The sequence below is a fragment of the Heteronotia binoei genome, chromosome 2, assembly GCF_032191835.1.
Source record: "Heteronotia binoei isolate CCM8104 ecotype False Entrance Well chromosome 2, APGP_CSIRO_Hbin_v1, whole genome shotgun sequence".
Classification (NCBI taxonomy): Eukaryota; Metazoa; Chordata; class Lepidosauria; order Squamata; family Gekkonidae; genus Heteronotia; species Heteronotia binoei.
Window position 1 is genome coordinate 29326263 of NC_083224.1, and position 22037 is coordinate 29348299.

Below are 22037 nucleotides of genomic sequence, written 5' to 3' on the forward strand. Positions count from 1 at the left end.
GTTTTATTAATGGGTGACACAGGAATTGAGAAGTGAATCCTGAAAACATATAAATATTACAGAGAGATCCCAAATGGCAAAAGACTTGGCAGCCACTGAAATAATTGCCTCACAATTCCCCAATTCCTGTGGGCGATCTAGGGCCTGAGGACAAAAAACAAGTTCTTGCTTTTCCAGCCTGCCCCACTGCTCATGGCCCTCATTAATTTGGCCCCACACTGCTTTTGGCTCAGGTCCATTTCTGTGGACCATTTCAGCAAAGGAAGGAGCATGAAAAGATACAGGGAAGGAGATGGCCTGTGGGGGGAATGGGAACAGAGGCGACTCTCCTGCAGTGAGGGATCTGTACCTGTGTGGGTGTTCGTGTGTGCAAGAGAATGCACAAGCCAGAATGTGTAGGCAAGGGTGTCAAGAAAGGGTGTCATTGTGCATGGCAAAGTGAGACAGAGCCTTTGTATGCATGATTTGCCATAGCCCAATGTCACTGCTATCCACAGTTCAAAAAATGTTCCTTAGCAAGATTGCCAGCCAGCATTTAACCCTTGTTAACGGTTGCTCTGAGCAACATATTCTGACAAAAATATGTAATCTTCTGACAAAAATATGTAATCTTTCATTGAAATCTGCCTCCGTTCCTGAGGACTGGAAGGTAGCAAATGTCACCCCCATCTATAAAAAGGGTTCCAGAGGAGATCCGGAAAACTACAGGCCAGTCAGTCTGACTTCAATACCGGGAAAGTTGGTAGAAACCATTATTGAGGACAGAATGAGTAGGCACATTGATGAACACAAGTTATTGAGAAAGACTCAGCATGGGTTCTGTAAGGGAAGATCTTGCCTCACTAACCTGTTACATTTCCTTGAGGGGGTGAAGAAACATGTGGACAAAGGAAACCCGATAGATATTGTTTACCTTGACTTCCAGAAAGCTTTTGATAAAGTTCCTCATCAAAGGTTCCCTAGTAAGCTCGAGAGTCATGGAGTAAAAGGACAGGTCCTCTTGTGGATCAAAAACTGGCTAATTAATAGGAAGCAGAGAGTGAGTATAAATGGGCAATCTTCACAGTGGAGGACGGTAAGCAGTGGAGTGCCAAAGGGCTCAGTACTGGGTCCCATGCTCTTTAACTTGTTCATAAATGATTTGGAGTTGAGAGTAAGCAGTGAAGTGGCTAAGTTTGCAGATGCCACTAAATTGTTCAGGGTGGTGAGAACCAGAGAGGATTGTGAGGAACTCCAAAGGGATCTGTTGAGGCTGGGTGAGTGGGCATCAACGTGGCAGATGCGGTTCAATGTGGCCAAGTGCAAAGTAATGCACATTGGGGCCAAGAATCCCAGCTACAAATACAAGTTGATGGGGTGTGAACTGGCAGAGACTGACCAAGAGAGAGATCTTGGGGTCGTGGTAGATAACTCACTGAAAATGTCAAGACAGTGTGCGATTGCAATAAAAAAGGCCATGCTGGGAATTATTAGGAAGGGAATTGAAAACAAATCTTCCAGTATCATAATGCCCCTGTATAAATCGATGGTGTGGTCTCATTTGGAATACTGTGTGCAATTCTGGTCACCGCACCTCAAAAAGGATATTATAGCATTGGAAAAAGTGCAGAAAAGGGCAACTAGAATGATTAAAGGTTTGGAACACTTTCCCTATGAAGAAAGGTTAAAATGCTTGGGGCTCTTTAGCTTGGAGAAACATCGACTGCAGAGTGACATGATAGTGGTTTACAAGATTATGCATGGGATGGAGAAGGTAGAGAAAGAAGTCCTTTTCTCCATTTCTCACAATACAAGAACTCGTGGGCATTTGATGAAATTGCTGAGCAGTCAGGTTAGAATGGATAAAAGGAAGTACTTCTTCACCCAAAGGGTGATTAACATGTGGAATTCACTGCCACAGGAGGTGGTAGCAGCTACAAGCATAGCCAGCTTCAAGAGGGGGTTAGATAAAAATATGGAGCAGAGGTCCATCAGTGGCTATTAGCCAAAAATATATAAAAAATTTTGGCCACTGTGTGACACAGAGTGTTGGTCTGGATGGGCCATTGCCTGATCCAACATGGCTTCTCTTATGTTCTTATGCTCACTGCATCAGCAGAGCAAGGTTGTATTAGTGGTGGACAGTGCCATCAGGTCGTAGCTTATGGCAATGCTGTAGGGCTATTAAGAGACTTCAAAGGTGGCTTGCCAATGCCTGCTTCTGTGTCATGTCCAGAGGTGGAATTCTAGCAGGAGCTCCTTTGCATATTAGGCCACACCCCCTGATGTAGCCAATCCTCCAAGAGCTTACTTTTTTTAAGTTCTTGGAGGACTGGCTACATCAGGGGTGTGTGACCTAATATGCAAAGGAGCTTCTGCTACAATTCCACCCCTGGTCTGACCCTGGTGGTCTCCCATCCAGATATTGGCCAAAAGCTGACCCTGCTTAGCTTCTGAGAGCTGTCAAGATCAGGCTAGCCTAGGCTATCTAGGTCAAAGCGGGATTGTATTAGCAGCTTCTTAATACATGGTTGTTCTTGTCCACAGAGGCCTCCCCTAGGGTTGCTAGCTTGGTTTTGGAAGAAAAATTAAATTAAAAAATGGCTGTTGGCTGATGGTGTGATGTCACTTCAAGATATTCCAGGAAGTGACATCGCACTTTCACCCAATGGTTCCCCCTCTGGTCTCCCACTGGTTGCCAGGCCTAGAATATCTCCTATTCCGGGGTAGTAGCCACAGTAGCAAAATGGTAGTAGCATCTTCAGAGGCAACATACCTTTGGCTGGGCAAAAAGCAGCGGCCTTCATTATCCGCTTGCTTTCATTTTTATTTACTTCATTTAAAGTCTGCATTCCTCACTAAGACTCATGGTTGATGACACAATTCAAAACAATGCAACAAGAACAGTGTAATTAAACACAGTGCAATGAAACCAGGTTGTAAAGTTAGGAATAGCACAATCCAGACAGTATACAATATACAACGAGCAGTGTCACGAACTACCGAAAATTTCGCCAATATTGCTACAAAGCTATTCGCTTTGCAGAAGTGCTCTACTGAATAATTCTATTTTACATAGTCTGTGGAATGATGAAAGTCCAAATTGAGAGGCTGTTGAATTTACTCACTTACAAGGTGGTACTTTCCCAAAAGCACCTCTGGCCGGGCAGTGATTTAAAAAGAGAACGGTGGACTAGATTAGTGGCCTTAACCATTTCATACCTCTGACGGACTGAGCTGCAAAAGAGTGACAGGAGGTCATGAGATATCAGTCTCACATGCCAGGAAGGGAGGGAGCTTTGATGCCGCTGATGTCTAAGATTGTCAGCAGTTGACAAAGTTGGGCTGTCAGCACTGCCTCAGCAAATGATGGGAGATTTTAAGGGCAGTGCCTGGGAAGGGGAGCAGTGTACCTCACTTCTTGGAGATGCTCTAGGAATCTCCCATATGCTCTATGCTAAAGACTACAGAGACATGAAGAAATTCCTAGAACATCACTATGGAGGCCATTCCCCCCCTACTCCTCTATTTCTTGAGTGGGAGGACTGGGGCTGAGGGTGGGGATTTACCCACAGCAGCCAATCCAATGGCAAGCCTAAATCCAAGACAACTGGGAATGGGAAATGTAAGTGGGACAGCAATCACCACAAGGTGTACAATAGTGAAGAACAGGCCAAGGGTCAGAGTGATGGAGGTATCTTCTCCACCATGGAGTGAACCGGTCTTACCATACTGCTGCTCCTCTGAGCATCGGTGCAAAGAGATGCAGGAAACACATGCACTTTACTCTGCGCATGCACACTAGCAACAGATCCTTCCAAAAGGCGGCAAAAAAATAATGGTGGCTCATGAACTAGGAGATAGAACTCCTAGTTCATGAGCCACCTCCCCTAAACAGAGACATGATGATGCCACTAGAAGCGATGTCATTGCATCAGGGACGTTGTATGGGGGAAGCTCTGGATTTTGGGCAAACTCTATAGTTTAAGCTCAATTTAACCATAGAGTGTGCCCAAAAAACCAGAGCGTCCCCCGTGCAACTTCCCCACCCACCCCATAATGCCCCTCCAAATCCCCCCACTCAAAGAAAGAAGCTGCTAAGGAATTTTACAAGATGTATTTGAGCCTATGTTGAAGAAGACAAAGAGATTGGATTTATATCCTGCCGTTCACTCAGAGTCTCAGAGCGGTTTATAACTGGCTTTCTCTTCTTCTCTCCACAACAGATGCCCTGTCAGGTAGGTGGGGCTGAGAGAGCTCTTTCGAGACCTGCTCTTGAGAGGAACAGCTCTACGAAAATATGTAACTGATCCCAAGGCCACTCAGCAGGTACATGTGGAAAAGTGGGGAATCAAACCCAATCCTCCCAGATTAGAGTCTGCACTCTTAACCACTACATCGCTATTGGTTTGCTAAATTTTAGAAATGTTGTATTTTTGCCTGACACCTCCCCCCGCAACCCCCCACTGTGGATCTGTTCACTTTGACCTCTGTCCCCTTAGCAACTATCTCAGTCAAGGCTCGGAGCCACACGATCTCTCAGGGAAGAGCTTCATAGTTTGTTTTTCTTTCTGGAATGTAGAATGTATTCGGAACAGAGGTTAGAGAGTGAGAATTATGTTTGGGAACGGGACTGATGAACTCTTCTCAAAATTCTGGACCATGACCTTTTGCCTACTTTACTCTATAAAGCAGGGGTGAACAAACTTGCTTCACGTAAGAGCCACATAGGAATAAATGTCAGATGTTTGACAGCCACAGGGAAGGAAGGAAGGAAGGAAGGAAGGAAGGAAGGAAGGAAGGAAGGAAGGAAGGAAGGAAGGAAGGAAGGAAGGAAGGAAGGAAGGGAGGGAGGGAGGGAGGGAGGGAGGGAGGAAGGAAGGAAGGAAGGAAGGAAGGAAGGAAGGAAGGAAGGAAGGAAGGAAGGAAGGAAGGAAGGAAGGAAGGAAGGAAGGAAGGAAGGAAGGAAGATAGATAGATGGAGGTGGGAGATTGGAGGGAGAGATAGAAAGTAAGCAACTTTAACTTTAAATACATTCTCTAAGGCAATGGCTGGCTTGGCTTGGAGAAATGATTTAGAGAAACAAATGCCTTCTCCAAGCTGGCGGACAGGGTGATGGGGACTTTGAGAGCCAGACAACATGTGTGAAACAGCCTCATGCAGTTCCCAAGCCACATTGGAGGAAGAGATAGAAAGAAAGCAACTTTAACTTTAAATGCATTCTCTAAGTCACTGGGTGGTTTGGCTTGGAGAAATGATTCAAAGAAACAAATACCTTCTCCAGGCTGGCCGAAAGGGTTGTGGGGGCTTCGAGAGCCCGGTAACATGTGTGGAACAGCCACATGTGGTTCCCAAGCCACAGTTTGGCCACCCCTGCTATAAAGGAAGCACTTGGTATCTTGTTCAGTGTGCTTATATGATCTGCTCTTGCAGGCACCAGGATGATGGTCCTATAAAGACTGTATGCTCCGTTAGTCAATAATAATATAAACAGTCCACAGAAATGGAACTGGTTGTTGTGTCTTATCCCGATCCATTTAGTTGGTTTCATTCATTTATTTCATCGGATGATGAATGAACAAGCAGAACTTGCACGATAGTTTATGATGACGCCCATCAGGAGGGGCCCAGGACATTTATAAACAAGGGTGGGAAAAGGAGGTCAGGGTGTCTGTTCAATTATAGAGATGACCTTCGAAAGGCCTAGAGCAGCCAAGCTGAATGGAAGGGGATGTGAAAGATTCAGGATTCTGTTGATGCAAAGGATCACATTTCACATCCCATTGGTGGCATGAGCGAGGAGTGGAAGAGAAATAGATGATGCAAGCTATCATGTCTCTGATTTCATCTAGCCTGCGATGAAACAGGGGGTGGGGGGAATGAGGGGGGGAGCATAACAGCAGTCTAGACTGGAAAATTAACACTTCTGCTGTAACTGATAAGTGCCCTCTTGCTGCACACAACAAATAAAAGGAGAAGGGGAAAGGATTAAAGAGGGACATGCAATGGCTGAGAACTCTTATCCAGCATAATCAATAGGCAAGGGAGCTTATTTTTGTGCCATGATTAAAGACTGCACATGCTCTCAGGGCTCCTACAGTCCTACATAACAACAGCCTTGCAGGTAAATTATACCCTGGAGGGATTGGATCACAGAGGTCTATATAGCATTGTATGTAGTATAGTGTTTAGGGCAGAACTACCTGCTGCAAAGTGGGGTTCATTGTGTCTAGTTTGGCCCCAGATTCCAACAGAGGTGCAGGGCCATCCTATAGGGTTGCTAGGTCCCCTTGGTCACCAGTGAGGAATGAGAGGTAGGGATGCCGGATCTAGGTCGGGAAACTCCTGGACGCTTGGAGATGGAACCTGGAGAAGACAGGGACCTCTGTGGGGTGCAAAGCACTGAGTCCGTCCTCCAAAGCATCCATGTTTCTCCAGGAGAACTGGTCTCTGTAGTCTGAAGATGAGCTGTAATTCCAGACAGGGCTTTTTTTGTAACAGGAACTCCTTTGCATATTAGGCAACACTCCCTGATGTAGCCAATCCTCCAAGAGCTTACAGGTATCTTCTACAGGGCCTACTGTAAGCTCTTGGAGGACTGGCTATATCAGGGGGAAAGGAAAGGTCCCCTGTGCAAGCAGCAGTCGTTTCCGACTCTGGGGTGACGTCGCATCATGACGTTTTCATGGCAGACTTTTTACGGGGTGTAGCTAATATGCAAAGGAATTCCTGCTACAAAAAAGCCCTGATTTCAGGGGATCCCCAGGTCCCTTCAGGAGGCTGGCATTCCTACCATCCTATGAAAGACAGGACCAGAAGATTTATAGTATGGGTCCCCAGCCTTTTGAGCTTGTGGCCATTTCTGGCATTTTGACACAGCATGGTGAGCAATGACACAAAATGGTTGCCATGTGAGGCAGAGCCAGCCATAAAATGGCTGCCACAACTCACCTTCGGTCACACTGCAAAGATCCGTGTGCTATGGTGATAGGTGCTGCCAAACCAATGGTTTTTTTAAAAAATCTGCACAGCCCATCAAATTTACAATAGCCAATAGCTTCACTTGGCCATTCCATAGGGTTGCCAGGTCTGGGTTGAAAAAGACCTGGAGACTTTGGATCCAGGAGAGGGCAGGATTTGGTGAGGGGAAGGGCCTCAGCATGGTACAATGCCATAAAGTTCACCCTTCAAAGCAGCCATTTTCTCCAGAAGAGCTGATCTCTGCCAGCTGGAGTTGGAAAACAAGGGAAGGGGTTCAAGAAAAGCCCGAGAGATGAAGGGAAACTGGGCTAGAAACTGGATAGATGGGAGAACCGCACATGGCAAGGAGCTGAAAAAGCAGTGAAGGCTGAAGGTAATATACACTGACTTGAAATAATCAGCCCGATCTTTGGCGTCAGGCCTGTAGCCTGAAATCAAAAGTCTGAAGGACTTTGCTAGGACATAAGGGCGGAGCCTGCTGGGAACTGGCCCCCAGGTTCTCCTGGGGGTGATTCACATTATTAGTAGGACTGAAACAATAATCATCTGATTGCGAAAAAGAAACAGGTGTCTATTAATAGCCGCCGTCAATGCATTTTCTGGGCCAACGAATGCCATTTCCCTTAACAGTAGCTTACGTTTTTTTGGCTTGCGACGCTTTATCTTTGCCTATCATCATAATGTAATGAGAAAGTTTTTCTTTCCAAATGCTGATGGATAAGCCATTGTAGGGTTTTTTTCTCCCCCTTCTTTTCTCACCAAGCTGAAAAACAACTCTTCCTTAAAAATAACAGAGTGGCAAGGGACCCGGGACCACAGTAAGATTGGGATTTTTAATATGTTTGGATCTGTTTGAACAGCTGCTTTATGGTTAGCGCAGCCAATGAGCAAATATGAAGGGTTATTTTACTTTTTCATTATTGATGGCCTAGATTGCCTCTGAATTCCTTTCTCGAGGCAGACTGGCAATCGCTTGTGCTCCGGCCCTGTGGGCAGCTCAGACGCTTTTTGGCTAGCTGTAGGGCTCAAACTGAAAAAAAAAAAGTTGTATTTCATGAGGGCTGTTTGTCTCCATGACGATCAGCTTGAAAGGGCTGAGAGACAAGAAGCAGAGTGATGGCTGTCCATCCTGATGAATGGAAAACCCATCCGACCGTTACCAAAGCAATTAAACAAGTACGGATGAGAGGACCCTCCTGCCCACCATTTCAGTGCTAACCATATTTTCAAGCATGTTTCAGTGCTAACCATATTTTCCAGCATGTTTCAGCGGTATGTTTTACAGCAGTTCTGATTACTGAGATCAGTTTGCCTGGAGGGACTGTTGGTTCCAGGGATCTATAACCTTTTTTGGTAGGGATCTCTAACCTTTTTTGAGCCTGTGGGCACCTTTGGAATGCCAACAGTGTGGTGGGCACAGCCACAAAATGGCTGCTGCAGCAGCCAGCTTGCTTTCAGTCACACAGTGAAGATCCTTGTCCTGTGAGGGCAGCCACTGCCAAAGCAACATGTTTGAAAATATTGCTCAGCCAATTAAATCTCCAGTGGCCAATCAGAAGCCTTGTCGGGCAGAAAAAGTCCCACCTGACCCCACCACTTTCTAAAAACACTTGGTGGGCACCAGGAAAGGTGCCTAGGGTGCCATGGTACCCATGGGCACTACACTGGGGACCCCTGCTGTATGGCATAACATCTCAGCTGAGTTCTCTGCTGTTTCCAAGCACCATACCCAAACCCCCAGGACCTTTTCAAGCCAGAGTTGGCAGCCCTACCATTAGGAGATGACCAGAGTAAAGGAGCAAGGAAACGTCAGTTATCCTTGGATTGTATCTAAAGCAGTTGTACCTCAAGTAAAAAATAGAGGGACAATTCCAAATGGTGCAGACCAATATTTATTATAAAATTCAAGATCCCTGATGCATTGCAAACAAAAGACTCATCTTCAGAAGGATAATTACATATGCTAAACAAGCTGTCATTCTCTAGGCATGTGAATTCTAATAAAAACCAGCATGGATTGTTCGGAAGAAAGATGTAGTGATAGGGACAGCTTCAGCTATTTTGTTTTCTGCCAATCAAACAGCTGTTGAAGGCACAGCGGCCCTGGCAATATGGCTACCAGTTAGGGTTCCCGGCCTCCCCCATGAGGCAGGGTTTCCTCTGGTTTTGGGGCCCCTAACCCGCTGACATGGAGCTGGCCAGTGGGGGGAATCCCCACCCCCAAAGAGCTTTGTTGCACCCAACATGCCCAGCAAATTGACGTCACCCAGAAGTGCCATCATGGCACTGGTCACGTTGGATGTGGAATGCTGTAGCAATTTGCATAAAAACTCTATGGCACCATAGAGTTTTTATGCAAATTCCTATAGCATTCCCTGTGCAGCATGACCAGTGCAATGATGGCACTGATGTCACACAGGGCCGCTCTAGCAATTTGGGTAAAAACTCTATGGCACCATAGAGTTTTTACCTAAATTGCTAGAGCGTCCCTGTATGATGTGCCTGGCATGATGATGTCACTTCCAGATGAAACCTTCCCCTGCAGGAGCCAGGTAAGACCTGGCAACCTTACTACCATCACCAGGTTAAGAAATATCTGGAGATTTGCAGAGTGGAGCATGAAGAGGGCAGGGTTTGGAGAGGGAAGATACAATGCTATAGAGTCCACCTTCCAAAGCGATAGAGTCCACCTTTCAGAGTGGCTTTTCTCCAGGGGAACTGATCTCTGTTGCGTGGAAATCAGTTGTAATAGTGGGAGATCACCAGCCACCACCTGGAGGTCTGGCGACCTTATCTGACACCCAAAAAGAGCTGGCAACCTCTGTGTAGAATCCTTCAGTTTCTACCTTTGCGATGTCCAAGCTGAGTACTTCTGATGGCTAAATCTGTTCTTAAAAACTGCGACATCCATGCTAAACGATAGGAATGCATTTTGCAATAGATGTATGACTTGGAGCAAGTTTCTCTGCCTCTCCTTTCCTCATCCCCCACCCTACCCCGTACTGGGAAACAGAGGTGGTCTTGGACGTACCTCTGGAATAAACCAACATATGATTGTTATTCTTCTCCATGGACAGGGAGTGAGCTGAAAACAAAGACAAATGAAATTGCTGCTGACCTCAAAAATCTAGCCCGAAGTTTGAATAGAAATCAAAACGGCCCTTTGGAGTCTTATAAGGAACTGAGGGTTTTACATCATTTTGGAAAACGCTGGGTTTTTTTTAAAAAAAATTGAATGTTTTAAGTGAAAGCACTTTAAATGAGTGTTCGCACAGGAATAGAGGCAGTCAAGAATATGAAATAAAACCCACCCTTTTGTAACTGGTCCAATGGGACCACTTTCTCTTGGAGCTTATGGTCAGCTGTCTCTATCTGGTCTAGGGTACATTGGAATGGGACTGACCCCAAATAGCAATCTGCAAAGCATTCAATGGCTGTCCCTCTCCTCCATTTATGTATGTAATACTAAACTGGAGGGAAGCAGAACAGCTCAGACAGACATAGTAAATACTGTTGTTGTTTTTTTAAAGGCCAGTTTTGAGATTGATCTGGTTCAGGGATCCCCACTGTGGGTGCCGTGATGCCGGCTGGCACTTTTCTGGGTGCCCACCAAGTGTTTTTAGAAAGTGGGCAGGGATAAATGAAGCTTCCATCCAGCAAGGCTTCTGATTGGCTGTGCACATTTTTTAAAAAAAAATGTCGTTTGGGCAGCAGCTGTCACCATAGCACAGGGAACGTCACAAGGATTTGAAGTTGAACTATGCAGCCAGCCCTTTGTCTACAAACTTCCAGTATATTTCTAATATGGATATAATTGATTATTGTACAGCAGTGGGTGTAGTATAGTCAGGAGATCTGAAGATTGTCTGGCAGCCTGAAACACTAACTCTTTTTGTGGAGAGCTAGGTTGTTTTTTTTATCTCAGAGAACTGTGACTGACCTAGCTTCAAGTGGGGGAATGGGGAATTTAACCTGGTTGTCTGTATTAGAGTCCATCACTCTTTACACCATGCTGGCTCTCAATAGTAGGTTTTTATACCCTGTTTTTCTCTGCTCTAGAGCTCTGTGGCGCAGAGTGTAAAAGCTGCAGTACTGCAGTCCTAAGCTCTGCTCACGACCTGAGTTCGATCCCTGGCAGAAGCTGGGTTTTCAGGTAGCCGGCCCAAGGTTGACTCAGCCTTCCATCCTTCCAAGGTCGGTAAAATGAGTACCCAGCTTGCTGGGGGGAAAGTGTAGATGACTGGGGAAGGCAATGGCAAACCACCCCGTAAAAAGTCTGTCGTGAAAATGTTGTGAAAGCAACGTCACCCCAGAGTTGGAAACGACTGGTGCTTGCACAGAGGACGTTTCCTTTCCTTTTCTCTACTCTAAGGAGTCTCAAAGCAGCTTACAATCATCTTCCCTTTCCCTCTCCACAGCGGGCACCTTGTGAAGTCGGTGGGGCTGAGAGAGCTCTGAGAGAACTGTGACTGGCCCAAGGTCATCCAACTGGCTTCAAGTGGAGGAGTGGGGATTCAAACCCAGTTCTCCAGATTTGAGTCCACTGCTCTTAACCACTATGCCGAAATGGCTCTCATTAATGTGGATATAATGTATGGTTGCCAGAACAAAAATCTTCAGAAAGTTCTTTTCAGTCACATGGATCAGCCCAAACACTGAAAGCCAAGGAAAGCTTTACTTTCCATGGAGCAACTGTCGTCATCCTTATGTTTCAGACCATATACGGTTATTATTCTTTAAAAGGCTCTATAGTTTCTGGTTAGCTCATCTGGTGATTGCACACCAAGAGACTGGTTTTATAAACAATGGAATGGCTGTGCATGCCAAAGGCACAAATCCCTTTGCTTCCATACAGAAACTGTTTGCCTTGTGTTGATAACATTGCTATGGCTGCTGTGAAATATGCTTAACTGTGTGTGTGTAGATACATACTTTTCAACGTAGTCTTGAATCAGGTATGGCATCAAGGATGAGCATCCCTTTATGGATGCTACCCCCTACCGACTTTTGGATCTCCCTTGTCCTTATTCTAAGAGCCCCGTGGCGCAGAGTGCTAAAGCTGCAGTACTGCAGTCCGAAGCTCTGCTCATGACCTGAGTTCGATCCCCAGTGGAAGCTGGGTTTTCAGGTAGCCAGCTTGAGGTTGACTCGGCCTTCCATCCTTTCAAGGTCGGTAAAATGTATCCAGCTTTTCTGGGGAGGGAAAGAAGAAGAAGAAGAAGAAGATATTGGATTTATATCCCGCCCTCCACTCCGAAGAGTCTCAGAGCGGCTCACAATCTCCTTTACCTTCCTCCCCCACAACAGACACCCTGTGAGGTGGGTGGGGCTGGAGAGGGCTCTCACAGCAGCTGCCCTTTCAAGGACAACCTCTGCCAGAGCTATGGCTGACCTAAGGCAATCCCAGCAGGTGCAAGTGGAGGAGTGGGGAATCAAACCTGGTTCTCCCAGATAAGAGTCCGCACACTTAACCACTACACCAAACTGGCTTAACCACTACACACCAAACTGGAAAGTGTAGATGACTGGGGAAGGCACTGGCAAACCACCCCGTAAAAAGTCTGCTGTGAAAACATTGTGAAAGCAACGTCATTCCAGAGTCGGAAATGGCTGGTGCTTGCACAGGGGACCTTTCCTTTCCTGTCCTTATTCTTTTCCTCTTTGTCATCACTGTCCATCACTTACTGTCTCCTTTTGGGCCATCATTTTTTAAAAAAAAAATCCCCTCCCCTTTATCTTTCAATAAGGACTGGCATCCAACAAGCAGCTGTTGCCCACTACTGACCCTTTGAGCTCACTTGCCCTGCTTTGCCATCACTGCCCCTCAATTGTTTTTACCCTTTGGTCCACAGTTTGAAGTATCCTTCCCCCCAGTATAGCCTTGGATCAGGGCTCTCATCCACAGGCAGCTGTTGCCCACTACTAACCCTTTGAGCTCACTTGCCCTGCTTTGCCATCACTGCCTCTCAATTGTTCTTACCCTTTGGTCCACAGTTTGAAGTATCCTTCCCCCCAGTATAGCCTTGGATCAGGGCTCTCATCCACAGGCAGCGGTTGCCCACTACTGACCCTTTGAGCTCACTTGCCCTGCTTTGCCATCACTGCCCCTCAATTGTTTTTACCCTTTGGTCCACAGTTTGAAGTATCCTTCCCCCCAGTATAGCCTTGGATCAGGACTCTCATCCACAGGCAGCTGTTGCCCACTACTGACCCTTTGAGCTCACTTGCCCTGCTTTGCCATCACTGCCCCTCAATTGTTTTTACCCTTTGGTCCACAGTTTGAAGTATCCTTCCCCCCAGTATAGCCTTGGATCAGGGCTCTCATCCACAGGCAGCTGTTGCCCACTACTGACCCTTTGAGCTCACTTGCCCTGCTTTGCCATCACTGCCCCCCAATTGTTTTTACCCTTTGGTCCACAGTTTGAAGTATTCTTCCCTCCAGTATAGCCTTGGATCAGGGCTCTCATCCACAGGCAGCTGTTGCCCACTACTGACTTTTGGAGTTCTCTTACCATCAGTGTCTCTCACTTCTTCTTTTCTTCTTCTTCTCCTCCTCCTTCGCAAAATTAGTGTTCCCACTAAGCTACAGAATCTCGTGAGCAAAAATTCTACTTTGTGAGTTACTGGCATTAAAGTTGTGAGCTACTGCATAAATTAGTGTGCTCTGGGGTCATCCTTCCTGAGCTAAGACAAAAATGTGTGAGATGGAGGCTAAAAATCTGTGAGCTAGCTCATGCTAACTCAGCTTAGAGGGAACACTGTTTGCAGTATAACATTGAAGCCAGGCTGGTGTCAAAGTCAGCATCCGGGAGGCAGCTTCCAACCACTATCAACGTTGCCCTGCTGCTCATTCTCTTTGCCCTCACTTGCTCTTTCTCTCTGGTCTAGAGTGGTGAATGATTGTGGCAAAGAGCATTAGCAGTCAGTCACCAGTGCTGGATTAAACCCTGTGGAGGCTCCTAGGCAGTCAAAATCTTTGGGGCCCCCTCACAAATTATCTCAGAGTCGGAGTGCCTGCCCTGCTGCCCGTGGCCCCCACTGCAGCCTGCAGGCACCTTCTCAAAAGCCCCTTTGACAAAGCTGCGGGGGAGAGGCAGAGAGAGGCAAACTTGGCGATGATGCCAGCATCAGCCACACCAGGCAAGTCAGGCATAGAGTAGCTCAGTTGCTCGCTGCGTGTGCAGGCTGAGAGGGCTGCAAGCAAGAGGAAAACGGGGAGGGGGCCAGCCTGGGGCCCCTAAAGGCTTGGGGGCCCATAGGCCAGTGTTTACATGGCTTAATTATTAATCTGGCCCTAACAGTCACATCATTTGGGTTTCTTCCTCACTGACTCTCTTGCTCGGCCCAGAGTAGGAAAGGCAATGAGCAGATTCCCATTTTCAGGATTTTTTTTAGGGGGGAGTTGGAACAGGCACCATCTTTGTTATATCCAGGGCTTTTTTTGAGCAGCAACACACAGGAACACAGTTCCAGGTGACTTGGCATCATTAGGTGTGGCATAATATGCAAATGAGTCCCCGCTGGACTTTTTCTACAAAAAAGGGTCCCAGTTATATCCAAGAGTGGACCTTTGAACCTAGTTGATACCCTTCCACTCTGAAACTGAAATCTCATCTCAAGCACCTCCCAATCTAAACCATTGCCCCTGGGCAAAACATGCCACAGGTTACAGGCCACTTTTACTTCCCAGTCCACTGTTGATCACAGCATATTTCAGAAATTACCGTATTTTTCGGACCATTAGACGCATCTAGTTTTTAGAGGAGGAAAACAGGAAAAAATTTTTTGAAGCTGTGCACCCAGATTTGGGCACCTTCCCCCTCTCAATCCTGCCTCCGATCCCAGCCCTTACTAGAAGCAGCAGCTGAAGCCTGGCAGACAGGCACAGAGGAAGCCCCCCCCCTCCGCAAACCCAGCGCTTCGCGAAGCGCTGCCTTTGCGGAAGGGGGGGGATTCCTCTCTGCCTGGCTTCAGCTTGTGCTGATAGTACAAGCTGAAGCCACGCAGACAGGGAAAGAGGAAGCCCCGCCCCTCCGCAAACCCAGCGCTTCGCGAAGCGCTGCCTTTGCGGAGGGGGGGATTCCTCTCTGCCTGGCTTCAGCTTCTGCTGATAGCAAGGGCTGGGATCCGAGGCTTGGCTGCTTCCGAACCCAGCCCTTGCTATCAGCAGAAGCTGAAGCCACGCAGACAGGGACAGAGGAAGCCCCCCCCTCCACAAACCCAGCGCTTGGCGAAGCGCTGCGTTTGCGGAGGGGGGGGTCTCTTTGCCTGGCTTCAGCTTCTGCTGATAGCAAGGGCTGGGATCCGAGGCTTGGCTGCCTCTGAACCCAGCCCTTGCTATCAGCAGAAGCTGAAGCCACGCAGACAGGGACAGAGGAAGCCCCCCCCCCTCCGCAAACCCAGCGCTTGGCGAAGCGCTGCGTTTGCGGAGGGGGGGGGTCTTCTTTGCCTGGCTTCAGCTTCTGCTGATAGCAAGGGCTGGGATCTGAGGCTTGGCTGCCTCCGAACCCAGCGCTTGCTATCAGCAGAAGCTGAAGCCACGCAGACAGGGACAGAGGAAGCCCCCCTCCTCTGCAAACCCAGCGCTTCGCCAAGCGCTGGGTTTGCGGCGGGGGGGAGTGATTCCTCTCTGCCTGGCTTCAGCTTGATAGCACAAGCTGAAGCCACGCAGCTGTGCCTGATAGCACAAGCTGAAGCCACGCAGACAGGGACAGAGGAAGCCCCCCCGCCCTCCGCAAACCCAGCGCTGATGCTTAAAGCAAGCGCTGGGATCGGAGGGCGGAGGGAGCGATCCTGGAGCTTGCTGTAAGCGTCAGAGCTGGAGCCAGGCAGGCAGGGACGGGAAGCGGCGGGACGGAGGCAGCGTATGGTACCTTCGCTCCATAAGACGCACACACTTCCCCCCCACTTTTTGGGAGGAAAAAGTGCGTCTTATGGTGCGAAAAATATGGTATATATTTCCAAAGCATCTATTTGGAGGGGAGGGGAGAAAGCTTAAATCAAATGACAAGGATCCCATCTTTTGGGGTCAGAGGTCCCCAGCATGGTTGTGCCCACCAAGTGGGTGGAGCCAGGTGGGGCACATACCCAGCAAGGCTTCATATTGGCTTCTGAAGATCTGATAAAACTATGCAGATTAAAGTGATGGTTTCAGTGACACCTCCCACCACAGTCATAGAAACTTAGAACCTCCAGGCTCCTCATGCACAATGCAGGGGATCCACAATACCTCATCCCAGGGCTTTTTTTTGTAGCAGGAACTCCTTTGCATATTAGGTCACACCCACCTGATGTAGCCAATCCTCCAAGAGCTTACAGGGCTCTTAGTATAGGGCCTACTGTAAGCTCCAAGAGGATTGGCTACATCAGGGGTGTGTGGCCTAATATGCAAAAGAGTTCCTGCCACAAAAAAACCCTGCGCCCCCCCCCCCTTACTCATCCAGTGAGCCCTGCTCCATGCCCAGAAAATGGCAAAAAACCTCCAGGTTCCTGGCCAAACTGGCCTTGAGAAAAATTGCTTCCTGACCTCAGAGTGGCAATCAGCATTTCCCTGGGAGTGAAAAAAGGGGCATGAAAACTAAGCATCGATACAGCCCTTCCTGCCCTCCTTCCCATGAACTGTTGAAGTTCACAGAATCAGCATTGCTGTCAGATGCCTATCTAGCCTCTGATAGAAAGCCTCCAAAGAAGGAGCGCCCACTACCTCCTGAGGAAACCTGTTTCACTGAGGAACTGCTGTGTCATGAAGTTCAGTGTTTTGTTTATTCTCTTCCACTCCTCTTTCCCAGTGTATTCTTTAACCACCTCTCTTCTTCCCTGCACTCAGACTTCCTTTGTGTATGCATCTTGGCCACCTGTGGCAGCCATTTTGTATCTGCCCCCTCATCCTGTGTCAAAATTCCAAAGGCACTCACAGGCTCAAAAAGGTTGGGGATTCCCGCTCTAGTTCTGTTTTTCACCTCATAGAGCACTGGTGCTTCCTCTGTGGGCTCCAATGTCTTTTGGTGGCTGATAGCTATTAGCTTGAACACATATAAACAGCTTGGGAGGGAGCTGGAGGGAAATAGCTTGGACTTAGAGCATTGCCAGTGACCGATATAAAGTTTAGCAGATGTCTGGATGAAACAGCTTGTGGGGAGGGGCGCAGCTAAGGTATGTGCTTGGGGAAACCGAGGCTACTTTGCAATAGCTGTCTTGGTGCTCGACTGCTCTCCAAGCTCAATATTTTTAGTTCTAGGTAAATAGATATTATACTTTACGCCTTACATATCCAGTACCCTTCCCAACAAAGAAATGGATCCTGCAGCAACTATTCCAGTTACTCCCTGCTGCTCGGGGAAGTGGCAAGATATTATTTATCTGTTTCTGCTCCTAGCAGCTTTTCAAGAAAAAGTGTTGACAGAGCTTCACTTTCAGTCTATTCTGTCAGTGGCTCTGGGAGACAGATTCGTAAAAATGATCAGTTCTATTAGTAGAGGCATCTGCAGGACTGGAGATCTTCCATACCACCTGTTAGGATGCTCTTAACCAGGGCTCACTTTCTAGCAGGACCTCCTTTGCATATTAGGCCACACCCCCTGATGTAGCCAATCCTCCAAGAGCTTACAGCAGGCCCTGTAAGAAGAGCCCTGTAAGCTCATGGAGGATTGGCTGCATCAGGTTAGTGTGTGGCCTAATATGCAAAGGAGCTCCTGCTAGAAAGTGAGCCCTGTTCTTAACTATTATCAGTGGAATCTTATGAATGTTTTCCTGAAAATAAGCCCCCATTGAGTAATGAGCAGAATTCTGAGCAGACCTACTTAAGGATTGTTCCCTAAGTCCAATAAATTAGCATCTGTCACATGGTTTAAACCCATACAGTCTCCCAAAAGAGAATGCCTGGTACTTGCTAGAAAGCATCTGTTTTTGTTATCATGCAGAATGGCATACTTTGCCCAAAAATTTGACATAACTTTTAAAAGGAGGAGATGCTGATGAGAAGTTCAGTACAAATGAATGAAAAAGTGTTCGCTAAGGGTCAGTTTTAAACTGAAGTGGGCTGAACAGCAATGAAAAGTCTTAACTTTTTTTTTTTCACAGATAGTTGTGCCAAAAAGGGGAAAAAACACAGACCTTTATTTTTCAAGCCAAGGAGTGGAATCGCACACAAGGAGTATTGGGATATTTGGTTAATATAGAGTTTTGCCCAGAAATAGAACCATGATACTGAGTGCAGTAAATAAATCTCCTGAGATGTATGCTGCAAAAAAAAAAAAAAGATCAAGTAGATCCAGTTCATGTCCAGGTTGCAGTCAAAAGAAGAGAAGGAAGACTAATCTTTAAAAAGTACTTTCCCTATCACAAAATGGCCAGCTTGTCTGGCATCGTGTGTATGGGAGCAGATTAAACCCTGAGGAGGCCTCTAGGCAGTCAAAATCTTGGGGGCGGGGGGGGGGCTCACAAATTATCTCAGAGTCGGAGTGCCTGCCCTGCTGCCCGTGGCCCCCACTGCAGCCTGCAGGCACCTTCTCAAAAGCCCCTTTGACAAAGCTGTGGGGAAGAGGCAGAGAGAGGCAAACTTGGCGACGACACCAGCAGCAGCTGCACCAGGCAAGTCAGGCAAAGAGCGGCTCAGTTGCTGGCTGCACTTGCAGGCTGGGAGGACTGCTAGCAGGGGGGAAACTGGGGTGGGGAGTCTACCCAGGGCCCCTAAAGGCATGGGGGCCCATAGGCCAGTGCCTACTTGGCCTAATTGTTAATCCCGCCCTGTGTGGGAGTATGAGGGCATTGTTCCTAGAGAAGAGTCCTTCAGAGACATGTGTCTGCATGGAAGGCCATGTGCAGAATGTGAAAGGACAAAATAAGAGAGAGAGAGAGAGAGAGATGCCAGAAGGCAGCTCTCAGGTTAAGACAAAGAGAGGCATCCTATTCAAGGAAATAACACCTATATGCCTTTAGAGTGGTGTAGAGCCCCTCAACGTCCAGGCATGCAAAGTCGCTCACTCCATCAAGGAGTTTCTAAGCTCACCTGCTAGATCCTCCCCTCCGGCTGAGAATGCACCTTGCAGGATATTTTTGTTCGGTGTGAATATGGCACTTAGCCCAAGCCCAAACGGACACCCACCTCCACCCTGCCAGCCACCTCTCTAGCCCAGTGCTCTGAGCACCAGACCACAAATGTCTTTCCCACTCTCAGCTGTAAAGAAGGACGTTTCAGTTTTGGAGCTTGGAGAGCTGTGGTGAGCTGAGGGCAGGAAGTATCTGTCATTCAGAAGAAAACGGAGGATAGAGTTTCCAGATATATTGTAATTTTCAGACGGCTTCTCTTAATATTGATTGGGGACAGAAGAAAACCTTGTATGCTGCTTGCCACGGGACTGGGGTGGGGGGCGGAGGGGGATCTCTGCTTGTTCCTTCCAAACCAGGAACGTGCAGTTTACATCTTCCTTGCACAAAATGTACAACTTTTGGTCCTGCTTGCTAGGCAAGCTTCCCCGACGGTCCTTAATAAGATATTTTGAATTAATGCACACTCCAGATGAAAGCAGCAATTTCAAACAAACCAAGTGGCTTTCATGATGCTCTTTAAAGCCTACAGTGCACTTTCAGCATAAGGGGGGGAGGGGGAAACACATGTTGGGGGGAATGCCCTTTATGTACTTGCACTGCAATTATCCCAGGAGATGCACCTAAGCCAGAAGCTTCATTAGTTAAGAGCACTTTTTCTTGCAGTTATGAAGCTTGCCAGGAGGAGAGAAGGAAGGAGGGGAGCAAAGAGAGCCGTTAACCTTTTCTTGGTGCGGTTTCGTTCCCCCTCATTGCATTTACATTGGCCTTGAAGAGCTGGGACATTCTGCAGATGGCTTAGGGTCTATAAATTCCTATTGAAACGGTGAGGAGCCAAGCACAACAGGTAGCTGTCCAGACTTGTCTAAGACGGATAAACTCCCAGCTAAACGTGTCAATAATACTCTGGTTCTCTTCATATAGATACTTTTTTTTGTAGACAAAGCCCAGCAGGAGCTCATTTGCCTATTAGGCCATACCCCTTGACATCACCATTGTTTCACATGGGGCTTTTTGTAGAAAAGGCCCAGCAGGAACTTTGCCTATTAGGCCACACCCCCTGACACTAAGCCAGCCAAAGCTGTGTTCTTGCTCAAAAAAACCCCAAAACCCTGGATACGCTGAGCCAGGTACCCCAGAAGCGCAGCTCAGGGTCCCTGACTGTTGTTCTCTGATGTAAAGGAGCAATGCACACTCAGAATTAGTGCATGTGTGTGGGGACTGAGCTCCCTTCATCTAGCAGTGCTTCCTTTCATTGCAATGGGGGTAACTGCATTAATGCTTCCTGGCCGGCTGTACAGGATAAGGAATCCAAGGTACCTTCTTTCTGTCTTTCTTTACTATGCATTTAGGCAGACCGTGAGAGGGAGGGCAGGAAGGGATGAAGGTCAGCGTTCAACTCTCATGGCCTTTTCTTACATGACCGGAAAATGCCGATCACAACTTCGGGGACAGGAAGGAGTTTTCCTCTGGGCTAGACTGGCCAAAGGATCATGGAGGCTTTTGGCCTTCCCCTGGGCATAGAGCAGGAGTAGGGTTGCCAATCCCCAGGTGGGAGCAGGGGATCCCCCAGATCCTCCCCCCACTTCAGGGTCATCAGAAAGCAGGGGGAGGGGAGGGAAATATATGCTGGGAACTTTATTATTCCCTATGGAGACGTATTCCCATAGGAAATAATGGAGAATGGATCCGCGAGTATCTGGGGCTCTGGGGGGGGCTGTTTTTTGAAGTAGAAGCCCCAAATTTGCAGTGTAGCATCTGGTGCCTCTCCCCAAAATACCCTCCAAGTTTCAAAAAGATTGGACCAGGGGGGTCCAATTCTATGTGCCTCAAAAGAAGGCATTATTTCCTATGGATGGAAGGCATTTAAAAGGTGTGTGGTCCCTTGAAATGTGATGGCCAGAACTCCCTTTGGAGTTCAATTGTGCTTGCCACACCCTTGCTCCTGGCTCCACCCCCAATGTCTCCTGGCTGCACCCCCAATGTCTCCTGGCTCCACCCCCAAAGTCCTCAGATATTTCTTGAATTGGACATGGCAACCCTAAGCAGGAGCCATGGGGGGGAGAGTAACTGTGAATTTCCTGCATTGTGCAGGGGGTTGGACTAGATGACTGTCCATCCGTTCATCTGTCTGTCTATCCATCCACCCCTTTCTTTGTCTGACCTTGTCTTTATAACCACTGAAAGCTAATGTTGCGCAGCAGTGATTAAGAGTGGTGGACTCTAATCTGGAAAATCAGGTTTGATTCCCCACTCCTCTCCATGAAGCCAGCTGGGTGAGCTTTGGCCAATCACAGTTCTCTCAGAACTCACTCAGCCCCACCTACCTCCCAAGGTGCCTTTTGTAGGGAGAAGAAGTGAATGCAGTTGTAAGCCACTTTGACACTCCATAGGGTAGAGAAAAGCAGGGTATAAAAACCTACTTTTCTTCTTCATGTGTAACTATTTTGCCTGCTGAAATTAATCAACAATACATTTGAAAAGCAAGGAAAACCATTACGGTGCCCTATTTAAAAACAGATGAAGAAAAAAGGCAGCCTTGTTGATTCATAGTGAAATCCCCGAAGAAAAGCCATGTAATGCCTCTTACTAAGACCAATCAAACATGTACACAAAACATTGCAGTGTTCAAGCTTTCAAGTTCTCTGGAAGTCTTCAGCAGGCTGGGCTGTGATCTTAAGGACTTTTCATCAGCATCCTGTGTAGAGCGCTTTGCTGACCTTGGGGAGTCCAAGGTGCGGGTATCAGGTTCTCATCATGTTGGGAACAAGAAAGAAAACAAACTGATCCACTTAACTGAAGAGTTATTCACGTTTTTATTTTATTGAAAGCAGAACAAAAATCAGACAAGGTGCATCAGTTCAACAATGAGCAAGTTCTCAGCTAGAGAACTCTGCACCAGGCAGAATCACATAAAACCAGGGCTTTTTTTGTAGCAGGAACTCCTTCGCATATTAGGCCACACACCCCTGATGTAGCCAATCCTCCAAGAGCTTACAGTAGGGCCTGTACTAAGAGCCCTGTAAGCTCT